Genomic DNA, 14144 nt, shown 5'->3' with positions numbered 1-14144 from the left:
TCCCCCACTTCCATCCCCCCTTGCCCTCCCTCCCCCTCCCCCCAACATCCCAGCTTCCAGTTTATCTCAGTGCAAAACACCTTCTCAGTTCTCCTTTTAGAATCAAAAGTGCCCTGTGCTCTGTATTACCGATGTGGCTATTCTGAAGTGGGAGGGATGGCATGGGGACCCCAGCTCGAGAAACATAGCCTGGTAATCCTGCATTTAAAAATATCTCTATCTCCCTTTCCAGAATGCTGAGGTTTTCTTAAGCTTTGTAAGGATGCTTTCCCCATGATCGTCACCCTTATCCACACACAGTCCAGATGAAATGGGATGGATGAACCACAGGCCCATTTCAGGGTTCTCCATGACTTGCATGGTGCTGAGAACATGGTGAGTGGGAGCTGGATAAATGATTTACAGAAATGACTTGGGGGTCTATGGAAACCTACTTTATAAATCCATTTCCCTCAGCTCAGTTAACTCCATTTTAAATTTTATTATTTTATTTTTGAAATATTTATTCGGCTGGGTCAGGTCCTAATTGCATCATACAGGATCCCTTGTGGCGTGTGGACTTAGTTGCTCCTTGGCATGTGGAATCTTAGTTCCCTGTCCAGGGATGAAATCTCCATCCCCTGCTTTGCAAGGCAGATTCTTAACCACTGAAGCACCGGAGAAGTGCCCCCTGCCCCCTGATTTTTTTTTAAATAGAAGGAAATGACCTTTGGGAACTTGAGTGGCTGAGTGAAGAAGCAAATCCAGTCCTCCCAGAAGTCCCTTCCCAGTCCATCTCGTCACACTGTTGGGGGAACTTTGAACCACTATCTTAAGAAGTACCTCTGCCCTCAGGGTGCGTTCAACCTGGCCAGGCAGTCAGAACCTATGGAGAAAATAATAAAGGACAATTCAGGGAAGTGACAGTGAATAGTCCAACACAAAATTGCTTTGGGGACAGGTAGTGCTTGAAGATGGGAATGAGTCGAGACCCAATTCACTGAGAGAAAACGTGGAAAGGCTATAAAGGGAAATGCTCACCCAAGGTCAAATCACTGAAGACAAAGGCAAGATCATCAAATCTTTAATCCTGCGGAAGGACTTTCAAAGAGCCTTTGGGGACAGGTGGAGTGGCCGACAGGACGCCCAGACCTCCCAGGAGAAGCCCAAAGATCAGTGCCCACATCCAGTCTTTTATTCTTTAGTTCTTTCCACCACTGGGGCAGAAGAACTCTAAGTCACAGAGTCTCTTGCAGCATCCAAAAGTCCATACTGTCTAAGTCTCAGAAATTTACATGTTAGAGGCTCCAAGAAATTCTAAGGGCAAAACCAAAAGCAAAGAACAGAAAACCCCACATTAGGAAACCTTTAACTCAGTGTTATCGGAGCTTCCCTCTCTGACCTTCAGAACCATCGTCTCTGCTGCCTGGTCCCTAGGAGAAGTGGAACACCAAGGAAGGAAGCCTTTGTCTGCGGCAGTTGTAGGGACTGACCCACAGGGTGCCTTCCCGAGGGGCTCCCCAGCTCTCAGATCCCCGAGTTCACACATAAAGACCAACCCATGTGTTCCTTTCCTTCTGGAAGGAATCTCAGCACTTCCCACCTACCTCTGCTCCCACACCTGCCTCCTGGGCATGTTGTGGGTCTTCTCCCCCGAGAGTTGCCAGAGATTGAGTCTCATCTACCGGTTTGCCCAGGGCTTAGCATGGAGCTTGGCGTGCAAAATGTAGGTGTGTAAACAAGTGTGAGCTGAGTGGGGAGCATTGCACCTGTGAGTAGTTCTAGTGCTTTCTTTTCTCTTCTCCCGAAAACCTCACCTCCACCCCCCACCCAGAGACTGTGTCTGGAGTCTCCCCAAGGCCGAGCTGGGAGGTACTGAGATCCCCCCACCCCACTCCCTCCCTCCACCCGATCTTCCCCTGAAGCCTCTGCCCTAAAACCTCTGTGTCCCCAAATGATGGGGCGGCAGCCTGTGCCCCACCTCCTGCCCCTCCTCTCCACACTCCTCCCCACTCCTCCTTGTCCTCTCCCCACCGCCCTCTCTCCCACTTCCCACCACCCCACCCCAGCCAGGCTTTCTTTCCCTCTATTGAGCTGTCAGCCCAGCAGCTGGCTCCAAGGAACCTCTGTTTGGCTGGGCCCTGGGCCAATCCCTTGCCTCCAGCTGCCCGATTCAGGATGACCTAAATCAGAGATGCATGTGTAGGCCTAGTGTCCTCGGGGGATGCTCTTCCCTGGTCATCTGGCCAGTGGGGGCACCTCTGATCACAGACACCACGGCTACTAGCTCTGCTAGTCCAGAGTGGATAAGGTTTATAGGGGTGGCTTTGGAGAGGGTCTCGGCTCTCTTTTAGGAAGAGGGCTTCCTGCTCCTTCCCAATGGCTCAAGTGGTAAAGAATCTGCCTGCAATGCAGGAGATGCAGGAGACACAGGTTCGATCCCTGAGTCGGGAAGATCCCCTGGAGAAGGGCATGGCAACCCACTCCAGTATTCTTGCCTGGAGAATCCCATGGACAGAGGAGCCTGGTGGGCTACAGTCCTTGGGGTCACAAAGAGTCAGACATGACTGAGCATACACGCATACATACGTCCTGCTCCTTGTCACTGAAAGAGGCTGGTTCCAGGAATGGCCCAGGCTGGTCTTGGAAAATCCAGATGCATGTCAGAGAAGATGTAGGGAAATGCTAGGGCCCCAACCTGTGTCAGCACCCCGGCTCCTTTCTGCACACAGGACAAGAGGGAGGTCCAGGAAAAGAACTGCGGGACCTGCTTTTGGGGCAATGAGGCAGAGGATGAGGCCGGGGTAGTGGTGTGCAGGGAAAAGAGCATGTGACCTGCTAACTACACCAGCCAAGGGGCCCCGCAGTCCCCCACCAGGTGGAGGAGCAGGAAACAGGGACGTCTCCAGGTCCTGACATGTGGTTGTAATGATCACAGAACCCATAGGCGCCTAGGGACCCCAGAGGTCATCTCCTCCATCCTCCTGCTTCCGGGCAGGCTGTATCTAAACTAGTCAAGATGTGCAGGCAGTTCTGTTTGTAAAGGTCCCTGGAGAAGGGGGGAAATGAGCTTCCTTTCATCAAATATGAGGCTTGGGGATCTCAGTGTTGACTTTGCCGCCATTATCCACAAAGGTCATAGAAAGACTACGTCAGAGACTGCCTCGTGACTCAGCTGGATGCTGGGACGCGCGGGTCCTGGGTCGGGAGAAGGCTGGGACCCACCTTCCCCAAGTTTCCCAGGCCTGGGAGTGCCCATTTCCCAGCCACGGCCTCCAGCTGCCCTTCCGGCTCTCTGCTCATCTCGGCGATGTGTGCGGGTGGTTAGAGCAGGAGTCAGCAACGCGAGCACCCTGTTACTGGTGTGACGTGTGCTCATAGCTGCCACGGCTGCAGCTCTCGGTGGAAAAGAAAGCCTGTCTTTCAGTTTCTTTCTTAAGAAGACCTGTTGTCCGGACTTCCCTGGTGGTTAAGACTCTGCACTTCCAATGCAGGAGGCGCGGGTTTGATCCCTAGTCGGGCAACTAAGATCTCCACATGCCACCCAGTATGGCCAAAAATTTTAAAAAGGAAAAAAAAAGACCGTTTGTCTCCCATCCTGTCCCAAAGGCAGAAAGGGGGTTAGGGTGAGTGTCCCAGCTGGGATGTCTTCCCTGGCCTGTCTCCCCTTCCACCTCCTCTCTGCCTCCCCAGCCAGGCCATGATCGGTTTCCCACCCCCCGCTGCCATCTTCTGTGTGTCCCCCATAACCACACTGGCTGACCTTTTGGAGGGGCAGTGGTGTGGTACAGAGTAACTGTTAGGGGGTCCCCCTGGGGTGGGCTTCCCTGGTGGTTCAGACAGTAAAGAATCTGCCTGCAATGAGAGAGACCTGGGTTAAGTCCTTGGGTCAGGAAGATCCCCTGGAGAAGGGAATGGCAATCCACTCACGTATTCTTGCCTGGAAAATTCTATGGAATTCTCCAGAGGATCCTGGAGGGCTACGGTCCATGGGGTCGCAAAGAATTGGAAAGGAGTGAGCGACTAATATTTTTACACCACGGGGTACCCGTATAATTTAGTATCTAAACCAGAATGCCATTGAGGTTGAAGAGGCTACATTATTGATGCAGGACGACAGGCATAAATCAGAATTTCACCAGGTCAAGTGGAGTCCTTGATCAGCCTGGCTCAGAGTTTGAATGAAGTTTCTACAACTTATATTATCTGATCCTGAGCAATTGAATTATTTTGAGTCTCAGGTTTCTTATTGGTAAAAACCATGGTAGTCCAATGTGATCGCGGAGTCAGACACGACTTAGCAAGTGAACAACAACACTGGTAAAACATACTAATGTACAATACCTACCCCCTAGGCAGGGGCAGGATCTTGGTCTTTGAAATACATGAGTTATTCAAGATGTTTGTTAAAAATTAAGATGCCCAGGGACTTCCCTGGCAGTCTAGTGGTAAAAGCTCCATGCTCCCAATGCATGGGGCATGGGTTCAATCCCTGGTCAGGGAGCGTGGCATAAGACCCCATACACTGCATGGTGCAGCCTAAAATTTTTTTCAATTAAAAATGTAAAAAAAAAAGTTTAAAAATTTAAATAAAAAAATTTAATTTTTTTCATTAAAAGTCTAATATTTTTATTTTTAAAAAATAAAAAGAATGAAGACGCCCAACCCAACTCCAGTAAATTCTGACCCATTGGCTCAGAGTGTGGCCTAGGAACCTGTATTTTGATGGGAGGTCCATAGCTCAAATTTTGCGAAGCCTTGCCTTTGAGTCATAGTAAGGACAGTGAAAATAACGTAAGTAAGACTGAGTGACTGAACTGAACTGAAGGTGCCTGGCACAGAGCGGCCACCAGGAGGGCTGCTGTCATCCCGCTGTATCCCAACCTTTTCTCCCTTCCTCCTTCCCCTCTACCCTGTGAGTTCCCCTGGGCTAGGGTGGTGTCTTATCAGCTTTGCAGACACAGTACCAGCCTGGCACACACTGGCTGCTAATGATGGCCTAGAGCTCCTTTGTGGATGTCCATGTTTAGAGGACAGGGTTTTCGCGATGGCTCAGTGGGTAAACAAGCCATCTGCAATGCAGGAGACACAGGAGACTTGAGTTCAATCCTTGGGTCAGGAAGATCCCCTGGAGAAGGGAATGGCAACCCACTCCAGTATTCTTGCCTGGGAAATTCCATGGACAGAGGGGCCTGGCGGGATACGGACCATGGAATCACAAAGAGTCGGACACAACTGAGTGACTAAGCACACACACACGAGTAGAGGATGGAGGAAGATGCCTGCCCACCATCACCCACAGGCACTGGTACCCAGGGGAGAATCTCCGATCTGCAGAGGATGGAATTCTGTGCCGTTGGCCTCATGCCCACTGCTTTCCTCCCAGCTCCACCCTCAAGCTCAAGTTGAACAACCTGGGCTAGCTAGGGTGGAGCCCAGGTTTGCTGAGAAATCTGGCTGAGAGATCTGACCGTTAAATGAGTTTCATCCTGAAATGACTTGGAGTGAAAACTGAAAGTAAAACTCAAACCGCCCACTTCCCCAGCGAGTGCTGATCTCAGCGAAGCTGCTCCAAGCTTGGAGGCCCCGTACTGCCTCTCCCTTCCCTGCCCGAACCCCAACTCTGCTGAGCACTGTACCCCAATACCCACTTCAGCCCATGCAGGACTCAGAGGCTGGGGTGTGGTAGGGGAGACACCCCTCCTCACAGAGCAGACACGCAGATTCCTTAGCAATCCTGACTCCTTTCTATGCTTGGATTCTCTTTACCAAATGAGAAGCCATTCTTCCATTTAAAGATGTGTATCGGACACATATCATGGCCATTATGTAATGATCTTCAAACTATGCTGTCCCAACAGCAAGCGGGTACCACTTAAGTCAAAAACAGAAACAGAACTTTCAAAAATACAAAAATAAAATTCCCTCTTTTTCATATGATTAAAGAAGAGTTGTGGCTTCCCAGGTAGCATAGTAAAAAAAAAATCCACCTGCAATGCAGGAGATGTAGGAGGCGTAGATTCAATCCCTGGGTCAGGAAGATCCCCTGGAGGAGGAAATGGCAACCCTCTCAGTATTCTTGCCTGGGAAATCCCGTGGACAGAGGAGCCTGGTGGGCTACAGTTCATGGGGTCACAAAGAGTCAGACAGGACTGAGCAACTGCACAAAGCAAGGTTATGATAAAATGATTAGTTCATTTACATTCACTGTAACAATTATAGAAGAACTTGAATTTTGTCATGTTGGGGTTTGTTCACTCCTGTGAATAATGGTACAGTTCGGTGAGGTTTTCTGTTATGGTACCCAAACTCACCATTTGGTCCTTTTTAATCTTTCAGGGATTCAGTAAAAATTGTTCACTCAAAAGAGTAAATAAAAATAAAAGTAGAAAAATAAGTATACATGTTCATGTATATACTAGCATGCATATGAGAACAATATGATACATTCTTATAGCAAAAACTCAAGCACTGCAGGAGCAAAGGACAGGTTGCCTATAATGCAATCCTCCAAAAACCACCTCCATTAATAGTTCAGATTTTTTAAAATGCTATAGGGCAGTTCCTGGAGAAGGGAAGGGCAGCCCACTCCAGTTTTCTTGCCTGGAGAATCCCATGGACAGAGGAGCTTAACGGGCTACAGTCCATGGGATCATAAAGAGTCGGACACGACTGAGGGACTAACACACACCACACATAGGGGAGTCAGTGTGTGCGGTGGGATTGCCCCTGAATGCACACTGTTCCCCGAGGCTCCAGGAGGTTGTATAAACGTACCCAAGTTCACCCAGCTAGGAGGTAGTGTGGGGAAGAGAGACAGAGAGCAAGCAACCTACCACCGGTGACCTGCTAACCAGGGAGCAGGAAGAACTTCCTAAGAGATCTGTGAGCCTGGCCCATCTAGCAGAACCAATTTCCTGGGCCTCAGCTTCCCGGTGCTCGCCTCCACCTGGATCCTCCTGCCTCTCCTTCACAAATGCCCGTCTCCCACTTCACTCTCCTCTGCCTGCGTCTCATTTTGTCCCAGGTATAAGCACACACAGACGCCTTCTCACCCAAAGCTCTTACATATTTATTTTATTTTTATTTTTTTTCATATTTATTTTAAGATCCATGTTAAAAAACGGGTGTTTTTCCTCTGTCATGGAATATATTTAATTCCAGTATATTATCGAGCAGGAACAGGGGTGGTGACAGCTTTTTATTGAATAACCTCATCTCTTCTTTCCTCCTACAATCATCAAACAAACAAACCAGGACTTTCCTGGTGGCCCAGTGGAAGAATCCACCTTCCAGTGCGGGAGAGGCAGGTTCAATTCCTGGTTGGGGAACATGCTCCCGCATGCCACAGAGGGACTAAGCTGGGTGCCACAGTGAAGACCCAGCATAGTCAAAACAAACAAACCTTGCCTCCAAAAGAAGCCCATAAGAGCAAAGCTAGTGGGACAGCAGCGTGAACAATTAAAGAGACTGCATCCTCATATCATGCAGGGGACGTAACTCATAAGTTCACGCCTCTGCCAACAATCTATCTTAAAATCAGAAGTCAGAAGAGGACTCTCCCAGGGACATGTGCTCACAGCCACCTGTCGGGCTGGCTCACGCCGTCACTTCCTCGTAATGATAATCCCTGGGTCGTGGTCATTTTCTCCAGGCATCGGACATATTCCTCCATTCTGGAGGTGTACTGTGCAGCGAACACGGTTCCCTGAGCACCTCCTTTCCAACAATCTTGTCCTCTACCCACCCCAGCCACTTAGTCCTGTACTTATATACTAGACCTCGTTTTGCTAATAATTTCAACTCCACCATAATCTCAGTTTCTTGCATTCCACGCTTTCATTCTTTGCCCCTCTGGAACCTCAGTTCCAACCATCTTGGATTCCCAGACCCTCATTCTCACTGGCCTCACCGCCTCTCCCTTTCTTACCTGCCTTAAATCCTCTAGTTAGTCCTGATGACGACTCCTTCATGTATATCCTCAATTCCTTGCCCCGCTTTGCTTTATCCCAGCAAAATATGAGCTGAGAAGCATGAGGCTGGGGTGCCGAGACCACCGCATGGGTACAGGAGCATGTAGATATTCTGGGTGCTTCTCAGAAGTGCGGGGACTCTCTACAGCCACAGGGAATACAAGGCTCCAGCTGGCGTGACCAGAACCCCAAAGCAAAGAGTGCTCCTTGAAGGAGCCGTGGGTGTGTGAGGACTTACGAGGAAGTGGAGAAGTTCTAGAAGAACCAGACAGCAGCACTGAGCACCGATTCCTCTGAAGCACAGTCCTATGCGGTCAGGTCCTGGGGACTCACTGTGACGACTCGCTCCTCGCGGCTCTGGACACAGCAGCCACTCCTTCCGAGTTTCCAAGAGAAAGAGTGCAGTTGGATCACAAGGCACCATCCCACACAGAAATTGCTATGGGACAGAGGTTCCTTCAAGCCACCTGAGAGGAGCCAGGGCTCGGCGTGGCCACTAATCCTCCGATCAGGTGTCTGTGACCTGGAAGGCATGGCTCTGGCCCCGGGAGGATGCTGACTGTGACCAGGGCGAGTAGTCCTGACCACATCCTCATCACACTGACTCATTTAATTCTGAGAACAGGTTCTTCATGTCACTTGTCCAGGAACCCCAGGCATCCACTGCTAAGGGGATTTCGATGGTGGTCCCCAGGACTTTCAGACTGACTCACCCTGTTGGTCCTACAACACTGACCACATGCTGATGTCACTGCAAAGCCTGCCAGGAGACTAGAATGAAAAACTTTATGCCCTGTTCCTGACTTCAAGCTTTATTGTTGTGGAAAGTGCATTAGGCTTTAAAGCAGAAGGATTGAATTCGTATCCTGGTTCTGTCTCGGACTAGCCATGAGACCTCTGGAAGCTGATGTGAGCTCTCTGAACCTCAGTTTTGTCATCTGTACAATGGGGAGAGGGATGCTCACCTCTCTGAATCTCAGGAGTTTCAGCTCCCTGTAGTCTTCTCGCTCCCAGTATGTGTTCGTTTCTTCCACCCCGGATCCCCCCACCCCTGCACCCATGCAGAGACACAAATCAATCCTCATTAAACACTCTGTGCTGTATTTTTCTGCAGCTAAAAAGCTCAAGAACTGGGCTTCCCCGGTGGCTCAGTGGTATAGAATCCATCTGCCAATGCAGGAGACACAGGTTCGATCCCTGGTCAGGGAAGATCCCACATGCTATGGAGCAATGAGGCCCGTGTGCCACAACTACTGAACCTGTGCTTTAGAGCCTGAGAGCCGCAACTGCTGAGCCCATGTGCTGCAACTACTGAAGCCGGCTTGCCTAGAGCCTGTGCTCTGAAACAAGAGAAGCCGTCTCAATGAGAAGCCCATGCATAGCAACTAGAGAGTAGCCCTTGCTTGCCGCAAGTCAAGAAAAACCCACACAGCAACAAAGACCCAGCACAGCCAAAATAAATAAATAAATGAAAGCTCAAGAACCTCCACTGCCGCTTGTCCTAGAGTCAGAAGAGTTGGGACGGAGTCTCAGCGCTGCACAAAGTGGTGTACAACCCTGATGCCCCCATTCTGCCCTCCAGACCCCCACTTCCTTCTCCAAAATAGTGGGGACCCAGGGGTTAAATGACCTTTTGCATCCCTGCAGCTCAGCGTCCTCGGATCCAAATACTCTGATTAATTCGACCTCCTTCCTCTAAACTTGAGAAAGCTGCCTAAGTCGCTCCACCCAGCATGGACACAGGAGTTAGGAGGGGCCTCGGGAGCGAAATGCACATGGGTTGGGGGAGAGGTAGCGAGAGGGGGCCTGAGCTGTTTTCAAATGATAAAGCCACACAGAATTACTCCTCCACCGCATCCTGGGCTGCGGTCCGCCTGCCTCCAGGATACCTGCCGACAAGTCCTACTGGCCTGAAAGGACAGGGCAGATGAGGCAGGACCTCTGTCCTCCCCTTAACCCAGCAGCTGATGGAAAATGGCCTCCGCTCAAGGGGAACATGACCCACACAAGTCAAAGCGGTTGTGAGGCCTGAATCGCCTTCTTGCCCTGCAGTCCGGAGGTGTGAACTTCAACTTGGCTCTGCTCCCCATGCTGCCCCTGCCCGGCTCCAGGCTGCGATGAGGAGGAAACGAGATAAAGTGGGGGATGCCCCCTGGTCACCACATTCCCTGTGCACAGGGGCACCCTCGCAGCTGAGACTGACTTCCCAACCCGAGTGTGAGCTTCCAGACATGGAGCCGAATCCTCCACATCTTGGTGCAGCCTTCTGACTCCCCAGATATGGCACTCAGCTCTTTATACATCATTTTCTCATTTAATCCCCACCCATAACATTATGGGGTTATTATTTTCATTTTCTAGATGAGGAACTAAAACTGGATGTTAGGTCACTCGCCAAAAGACCGGTAGTTACTAAATGGCTGAGCCAGGATGTTTCTCTAAGCTCATTTTGAAAATCCAGTTACTTCAAAATTTGTATTACAAAAGTTTATGCCAATGAAGAGCCTCCCCTCCACTTCCGTGTGCCAGCACAGTCTCTTCCTCAAGGCCACCAGGATCAACCAGTTCTTCTATACCATCCTCTAGATACTGCTGCATATACATTCTAATGTGCATCAATATTGCTCTGTATGCGTGCGCACACGCTCAGTCGCTTCAGTCGTGTCTGACTGAGACTGAAGCCCACCAGGCTCCTCGGTCCATGGATGCTCTAGCAAGAATACTGAAGTGGGTTGTCACGCCCTCCTCCAGGGTATCGTCCTGACCCAGGAATCAAGCCTGTGTCTCCTGCATTGCAGGAAGATTCTTTACCACGGAGCCACCTGGGAAGCCCCGTTGCTTTGTATACTCCTTACCCCAAATGGTAATGCCCTGTTGTTCAGCACTTTGCTTTTAAACTGGGTAAATATCTTTTTTAAAATTGGGGTATAGTTGCTCTGCAGTGCTGTGCCAGTCCCTCCTGTACAACAAACTGAATCAGCTGTATGCGTACACACTCCCCCCTCCCTTTTGTGCCTGCTCCCCACCCGTCCCATCCTATCCTTCTAGGTCATTGCCGAGCACTAAGCTGGGCTTCCCGTGCTCCCCAGCAACTTGCCTCTAGCCATCTATCTAACACGTGATAGTGTAAATATGTTTACATCCCACCCTCTCCTTTCCCTCTGTGTCCACAAATCTGTACTCTACATCTGTGTTTCTATTTCTGCCCACCAAGTAGGTGTATCAGTACCATTTTTCTAGATGTCCTGTGCGTTAATATACATTTGTATTTCTCTTTCTGACTTCCTTCACCCTGTATAACAGGCTCTAGGTTCATCCACGTCTCTACAAATGATCCAATTGCATTCCTTTTTAATGGCTGAGTAATACTCCATTGTGTATACATACCACCTTTTCTTTATCCGTTCCTTTGTCGATGAACATTTAGGTTGCTTCCACGTCCTGGCTATTATAAATAAAAGTTAATAAATATCTTAAAGGTGATTTTTCTCTCTCTCCCTCTCTCCATCTCCCTCTCCATGCCTGGGACTTTGCAACTGGATTTGTTCAGAGTCTGTCTCTGCGTGGTTGCCTTTTATTACGGCGGACTTGGGAGTTCATGAGGCATAAAAGCTGGAAGCAACTTAAAGATTCTGCAGGTGGCCTCCTCCATCAACAGGTGGGTCCCCTCAAAACCCAGAGCAGGTGACCTGATTAGACCACCACTGCTGGCATGAGCCCAGGAGCCTTCCAGGGTCAGGCTCTGTCTACTGCCAAGGACGGTCTAGACCCAGAGGTGGTGGTCAGGACCATCGGACCAGTGTCCAGGGCTGCAGCATCTTGGGGAACCCCTGCCTGACTTGATTTCCTTTCACCACAGAGAAATCTGGGTAGGTGCAGTTGGTCCTAACCACTGAGGAAGAGCTTTGAGTCCAGGAGCACTCATTCCCCAAGCCTCGGTTCAGTCTCTTTAATCTGCCCAGTCCTCACCTCCACGTGGGTGAAGGGACTTTAACGACAGTCTCGGGGGACCAGAAGAGAGTCCCAGGGAGATGGCTGGGTGATCAGGGGGTCGTGTGGGGGATCTGAAGTCCCCTTAACCCTCTGGGCCTCCATCCTCCAAGTTTCCCCTATTTACATTGTGAAAAATAAGCTATGCTTGAAGGAAACTTCCACAGCATGAAGTTCAAACAAGATTTAATGTAACTCTTTCTAGAACAGAGAGAAGTCTGAGTGGACCGCATTATGCCAGTTATGTCATGAAGCCAGAATGTCCGAGGACCTGAAGAGTAGACCAGTCACTGCTTTTCCCAGTGTGCTTTCAGTTCAGTTGCTCACTTGTGTCAGACTCTTTGAGGCCCCATGGACTGCAGCACGCCAGGCTTCCCTGTCCATCACCAACTTCTGGAGCTTGCTCAAACTCATGTCCATCGAGCCAGTGATGCCATCCAACCATCTCATCTTCTGCCGTCCCCTTCTGCCCCTGCCTTCAGTCTTTCCCAGCATCTGGGTCTTTTCCAGTGAGTCAGTTCTTCACATCAGGTGGCCAAAGTACTGGAGCTTTAGCTTCAGCATCAGTCCTTCCACTGAATGTTCAGGACTGATTTCCTTTAGAATGGACTGGTTGGTCCTCCTTGTGGTCCAAGGGACTCTCTAGAGTCTTCTCCAACACCATAGTTCAAAAGCATCAGTTCTTTAGTGCTCAGCTTTTTTTATGGTCCAACTCTCGCATCCATACATGACTACTGGAAAAACCATAGCTTTGACTAGACAGACCTTTGTTGGCAAAGGATGGTTTAGGGACCATTTTATCTAGAGATCAAGGATGTCCTAACATTCAGGGGTTCCCAGACTTTTTACACTTGATAAACTAGTACTTCACCTCCAAATTTGATGACCAATAAAAAGCTGATGACTCAGCATTTTGCCAAATAAGAATGTGAATGTAGGGAGGCACAGATGTAGAAAGACTGTTTGCTATGATTATTGTTTCACAATGAAAAGATCTTCAGGAAACAAAAAGTAAAGCAATCTAAGAATAAAGATACCCCTTCAAAGAATGTTTTCCTTTTTCTATTGCAGTGGAGTTGATTCACAGTGTTGCAGTAGCTTCGAGTGTACAGCAAAGTGATTCAGTTGTACATACATATATATATATATTTTCCATTACAGGTTATTGTAAGATATTAAATTTAGTTCACTGTGCTATTCGGTAGGTCCTTATTGTTTATTCAAGAAATGTTTTCTACTCACATCATGCATGCTGAGTCTCTTCAGTCCTGTCCAACTCTTTTTGACCTTATGGACCACAGCTCTCAAGTCTCCTCTGTCCAGGGGATTCTCCAGGAAAGAATACAGGAGTGGGTTGCCATGCCCTCCTCCAGAGGCTCTTCCTGACCCAGGGATTGAACCTGAGTCTCTTATGTCTTCTGCACTGGCAGACGGGTTCTTTCCTACTAGTGCCACCCGGGAGGCCCGCCTACATAGTCTCTGCTCTCCGTCACACCAGCAAAAGCGTCTTCAAGGACCTTCAGACTTCCATCATGGGTCCTCGTTTAGGAGCTAATGAACCTGATGATGTGATGCAGGCGTGCTCTTAACTGACGGTGTTTACTAGTAGTTTCCTTAAATTAGTCTTGCATCCTAACCTCCCTCCCTCCTCTCTCACTCCTTCTTCCCTTCCTTTCTTCTCTCCTTCCCTCCCTCCTGTCCTTTATAAAGGCTTCTCGAGCAACTACTATGTTCCAGCCATCTTCCTGCCACCTTTCCTTCTATAACGAATACTTTTATAGTACCAAAGAGCTCCCCTACACCCAATCAAGAGGAGCCCTTGAGGTTGTAAAGAGAAGCTAGTTGGTTTCGATGGAGTTCTTTCTGACTGGGAGAGCTGGAACAACAGATGTAGCATGGTAACCCTCAGCCAGAAAGGAAAAGACCCTCAACTCGACTTCAGCTAAGACAAGAGCCCTTTCAGGTCTATTTTGAGAGATTTGAAAAGCGTGCCTGCACCTGCGGTTTGGTCCCCAGAGAGACCCATCCCAGGAAGCAGGTTGCACTTCCCCTGTGTCCACCTGGCTGGGAGTTCACCTCCACCTGCACCGCTCATCACCTGCAGGCACCAATGTTGCTGGAGAGTTCTAACATCCCTGGAGGCAACCTTGGATATGCGAGCACATGACCTAGCTGTCCGGGTTGCTCCTGAAACATCCACCA

The 14144-nt window shown here is 49.4% G+C and overlaps 1 long non-coding RNA gene across 1 annotated transcript; it reads right to left on the bottom strand.

Annotated features, from left to right (window-relative positions):
• Positions 1 to 477: 477 nt before the first annotated feature.
• LOC138436033 (uncharacterized) lies at positions 478 to 8554 on the bottom strand. Its single transcript, XR_011255318.1, has 2 exons — positions 7910 to 8554; positions 478 to 865 (listed from the first exon to the last, which is right to left on the bottom strand). It is a non-coding gene; the product is annotated as an uncharacterized lncRNA (long non-coding RNA).
• Between the last annotated feature and the right edge of the window lie 5590 nt (positions 8555 to 14144).

Source organism: Ovis canadensis, chromosome 3, assembly GCF_042477335.2.
Source record: "Ovis canadensis isolate MfBH-ARS-UI-01 breed Bighorn chromosome 3, ARS-UI_OviCan_v2, whole genome shotgun sequence".
Taxonomy (NCBI): Eukaryota; Metazoa; Chordata; class Mammalia; order Artiodactyla; family Bovidae; genus Ovis; species Ovis canadensis.
The sequence above is the reverse complement of the archived record's forward strand: the minus strand, read 5'-3'. Positions and strand labels throughout refer to the sequence as shown.